The 5,182-nt window shown below is 40.4% G+C and overlaps 1 long non-coding RNA gene across 1 annotated transcript; it reads left to right on the top strand.

Annotated features, from left to right (window-relative positions):
• The first annotated feature begins 46 nt into the window (after positions 1–46).
• Positions 47–2,498, top strand: LOC121927582. The gene is made up of 3 exons (XR_006103273.1): positions 47–998; positions 1,395–1,424; positions 2,231–2,498. It is a non-coding gene; the product is annotated as an uncharacterized LOC121927582 (long non-coding RNA).
• Positions 2,499–5,182: the final 2,684 nt, after the last annotated feature.

Here is a 5,182-nt window from a genome sequence, read left to right as displayed (position 1 = left end):
CCCATCACTATGTTCAGATGTGAGAGCTGGATAGTGAAGAAAGCAGATAAGGGGGAAATCAGCGCATTTGAGATGTGGTGCTGGAGAAGAGTGTTGATGATACCATGGATGTCCAAAAAGACAAACAAATGAGTTCTTTAATAGATGGAGGAGATTATCACATTGCCTGTTTCCATCCTTTTGGTGGAGTGGTGAAGGGTAACTTGTGGGACTTGTTAGCTTATGCGTTTGAAGGGGTAGAATAAAAGAAAGAAAGGATTATCTCCTGACTCCTATCCCTTGAGGGAACTGAACCCTTAACTCAAAGGTGGCTTAACCCTGGTATTTAGAAAGCCATTATTTTGAAAGCATTGCTCTAACTGAGGTTAACGTTTGCATGTACATTGCATTGTCTTGAACATGAAAGATTAATGTAGGTTAAAGTTGGAGCTTCTTAATGATAGAATCTGTGTTCCTGGCTTTTAAAATAAGTCCTCGTCAGTGATGGTGTTAAGGTACCAAAACAGGAGAAACAAACAAACTACGTCCATGATCCAAGATGGCCTTTATTTGCATGCAAAAGAACACAGGGGAATCATTCACCAAGCTGTGCCCCTGACCAAAACAGGGAGCAAAGCTTTTATAGCATTTTGACATTCCAACAAACAGAGGATAATTTCGATTCTATAACCAGACTTTCCTGGGGAGTCAAGGACCTTGGGCATCACTGACTCCCTTTTGCATCCCATCCTCTCCTGTGAAGGCCTCCTTCCAAACTATGCATTGATATCAAAGCTTGCTTATCATTATTCTTATTATGTGCTGAGGCAGAGAGAAGGAAAATGGGGAGAGGAGAGAAAGGAGGAGAGGGGGAGTGAACTCAGCCAAAGGAAGAGCTGTGAGAGAGAGGGGGAGGTTTATCAAACCCTCACAATGGTAAACTCATTCTTCCTCTTGTTTAATTTACAGAGAAAATTGAGGGTGTAAAAAGCACAGAAGCAAGTGTATCAGCCAGCCAGGTAAATTCCTTCTGGTGTATTGTGCTTTTAAATAAATAAAAACTGAAAACGCACCTTCACTTTCTACAGAGAATTCTGCCACAGAATTGGTATTGATGTCAGACATCTCAAAAAATTAAAGTGGCAGTTTGCCTTGGTTTTGCTTTATTAGTTTTTTCTTATTTGATTCTCTGTCAGTATGCGGATTTATTACCCCGTTCCAATCTCCCATAAGTATAAAATGTTCATATTCTAATTGAGTTAATTTACCCGAGAGCTCTTTGTAAAATTTTGCATTGAATAAAATAAACATAATTGGGAAGAGTAAACAAAAAGCCGGAATCGTGACATTAGCTTTCCCAGAAGTTGTGGATCCATAATAATAAATGTGTATTTTGTTTGTTTTTGGAATTTTAGGTTCAGCCACAAGGTGCTGGTATACAACTGGTATGTATTAGACCAGAAGTGCCTTGGCACAGCTCAAAGTCAGGCACCAACTGTGCCCATTTCTGGAAAAGTCAGACCTGGCCATGGTGGTACATGCCTTGGTTGCATCCTTTTTGGATTACTGTAATGCGATCAAGAGCGGCTGTTATCAGCTTTGACTGATACGCCAGTTGCGCCCTTTCCTGGAATGGGGTTACCTCAAAACCGTAGTACTTGCGCTGATAACATCAAGACTTGTGCCCAGTCCAAAAACTCCATTTGGTACAGAATGTGGCAGCCAAGTTGGTCATAGGGACAGCAAGTAGTGACTATATAACACCAATATTGAAATCACTCCACTGGCTGCCTATCAGTTTCCAGGCGAAATACAAGATGTTGGTTATCACCTTTAAAACCCTACATGCCTTGGGCCTCACCTATCTAAAGGATCACCTGTTTCCATACAACCCACCCCATACCCTCAAGTCCTCTGGGAGGAATTTACTAAACAATTAACTAAAGACCTTAAAGACCAGATTGATATTGATGGTGTTCTCCCAGAGGAAACGTTTTAAAACTGTAAATTTGAATATGTAATGTTTTAATTATCCATATTGTTTAATTGTTTTTTAAACTTGTATTGTGAATATTTAGTATTTTAATATGACTGTTTTAGATTTGTAAGCCGCCTTGAGTCCCTGTACTGGGAGGAAGGCGGGATATAAATAAACATCCGTGTGCGCCAATTGCCAAATAAAGTTATATTATTATTGAATAAACATCAAGATGATGATTATGAGATCATGATTTCACTTTTGTTTTCCTAGGTGTCCACAGGTCAGCTCAATTACACAATGTACTTTACTGTGGAATGTAACATCTATATATTAATATTTACGGCCCATAGTGCTTTTGGGAATGCTGGGTTTTTTAAATTTGAAAAACCTGTCTTGTAAATTAATTCTAATGCAGTTTTGAAAAAGAAAAAAAAAAGCAACTTTCATGCTTGTATGGCACACCACCCAAAAAAAAGAAAAAAAAAGGCTCATAAAGTGGCACTTGTACAGAATAAAATTGAGCATGCCTTTTTAAAAACCTTATTTGTAGTTTGTACTTGGCGAGGAAATAAAAACTGGTCTGGACCTAAATAGATTTGAAAGTGGGCCATCCATCCATACGTCCAGCAATCCGTCTTCCTTCCTTCTTTCAATCCATCACATTCATCCACCTTTCCCTCCCGCCGCCCTCATGCATTCTTCCTCCTTCCTTCCTTCCTTCCTTCCTTCCTTCCATCTTCCCTCCCTCCCGCCCTCCTCCTTTGATATTAGGCGTCACGTTAACTTTGTGGTTATTATTGCTGCTACTGTGTGTGTTGTGTGCCTTCTTCAAGTCGTTTGGCATTATGGCGACCCTACCATGGGTTTCTTGGCAAGATTTCTTCAGAGGGAGGTTTGCCACTGCCTTCCCCTAAGGCTGAGAGAGTAGACCTGCCCAAGAGGGCACCCAGTGGTTTCATGGCCAAGTGTGGTTTCGAACCCTGGTCTCAGTCATGGTGCAACATTCAAGCCACTACTGGCTGTCTTCTGATACAAACAGAAGTTCAGTTGTTGAGAGGAAGATTGCCATTGCTTTGTTAAAATTCTCTGGGTTTTGCAAAAAAAAAAGTAAGTTAAATTGCAAGCTTTTGCTTATATAATTTATTAAACAGTCATATAATGGAATTTGAGAGTTGAAATAAGTTATTATTTTTATACAATTATGTTTACATTTATGTGCAAAAGAATCTGCCATATTAACATTACAGGGACTCTTTTATGAAGAACTTAGATTCCGGGATATATCTTTGGGGCTGTTTGGCAACACTGTTCTGTATTACTCTTCCTCCTGAGGTTTTAGTTGGAGCACCGTGTACCCCAAGGCTTGCTTTCCCTCACCCATGTAAGAAGAGGCAGAAAAAGTGTCTTGGTTCCCTCTCTTTTTGCACATCACTAGAAAAACTACAGCTTTAGCTACACTCAAACACTACAGCTTAAGCAAAAAAACCAAAACAGAAGCAGATCAATTGAAATGTCAATTTTGAGAAGCTGTTGTGTGTTGTTTAGTGGTCCCCAGGTAATCTGTACCCCCTTGTGCATGATGACTGAATTGACCGGGATTCTGGGACGTCAGTCTAACAAGGAATTTTCCAAATGGTATTGTGAAAGCACCTTGTTTTCCCCCTTGTATGCACACAATCAGCATCGTCCAGCATTGAAATAATACTAAAACTCCCAATATCCATGTGCACTTGCTTTTATTTGTGTAGGAAAAGGGCAGTCAAATGAGGGGCAATGGAGCACAAAATATTTACCTAGGGTGGCAAAATGCCTAGAGTCGGCCCTTGCTTCTGAGGATAGTGTGTCCCCCTGTCAACAGCTTTACAGTTGTAGTTTACCAAGATGTGAGTCCTACATTTTGAATGTTGAGTGGCTTTTAATGCTCTGATCTGAGGGAACTCCCTTTTGTTTGGGGAGCTTGGCCTTATGAAACTTTTGTTTGACCAACTGATCTGTCTGTGTTTATGCACAGCTTATGTGTATGTGAGAAAGGCGTTTCAAGATGGTGGTGGAAAGTTGTACAAAGCACTTAATATACTTGGTGAACAGGAAACTCAGACCATACTCACAACAACCCATTGCCATTGGGATCAAAGATTTATTTTGTGGTAATTATGAAGGAAGAAAAAAAAAAGCACCCGCTCCATCATTCCTTCAATCTATTATGTCTTTTCCTGCTTCTTGTGGAAGCATTTTTGGGACCCAACGCAGGGTTTCCCTGGCTGGCACACCCAGCCTCCTGATTCCCATAACATATAAGCTGTAGACAATTCTTTCGCTGCGTATTCACAAGCCTGTTGCCAGGAAAAAGCCAATGCTCCCAACATTAAATTTCAGTGACGGTTCTTCATATCTTAGAGAGTCTTTGTTAGCACCTTTGAAGTCTATGAAAGCTCATCCTGCCTTCTTTCTTCAGTTTGCTCACAGTGCTAGAAGATCTCTCTTGTTCCATTCTACCGACTGACATAACACGTTATCTTGAGTTCTTTGATCAGAGCAGACTGACAGACAGGCGTTTCTCCATCCCTTTTGTAGAATTGGCCTAAGTAGACTTTAATAATCCTAATTCATGGATGTGTGCTGCAGGAACTCCCCAAGGAAATGTACTGGATGTTTCATAATTTTTGTTAGCTATGGAGGCAACTCTACTGTGCCTGGTTGGCTTAAGGCCATTAGGCGCACTTGGGGGCAAGCCCCTTTTTTCTTTTTCTTAAAAAAGTGTAAACCACTGCAACTAAGTGCCTTATCTCACTCAATAGGCAAAATCCCTAGATTTTGTTCAGCATGCATTTATGTTTTCCACAGGTGATGCTTTCTGCCTGGGTTCTGGAACCAGTGTGTCCAGTAGGCCACCCAAAGTACAAAAATCATTTTCCCCTTCCACTAGTCACCAATAGCCCTGACAATTGATCTCGGCTTTTCAGTAAACAAATGTGCTATTATTTGGCCTGCATTCATTCAAAACGTGCCCCAGAGTGACCTTTAGCATTAATGGTTCAGGCCTCAGGTTGACAGTGATTTACTGAATTCCTGCTCATGAAATAAAAAGATTTGGTCCAAACTACTCTAATACACATTTAAACCAGGATAGAGCATTAAATCCCAAAATCACATGGTACTAACCTTTTAAGTCCACATAATTCAGTGACATCCAACATTGAAACTAGAACAATTAGCCTTTTT

The sequence above is a fragment of the Sceloporus undulatus genome, chromosome 4, assembly GCF_019175285.1.
Source record: "Sceloporus undulatus isolate JIND9_A2432 ecotype Alabama chromosome 4, SceUnd_v1.1, whole genome shotgun sequence".
NCBI lineage: Eukaryota > Metazoa > Chordata > Lepidosauria > Squamata > Phrynosomatidae > Sceloporus > Sceloporus undulatus.
The sequence above is the reverse complement of the archived record's forward strand: the minus strand, read 5'-3'. Positions and strand labels throughout refer to the sequence as shown.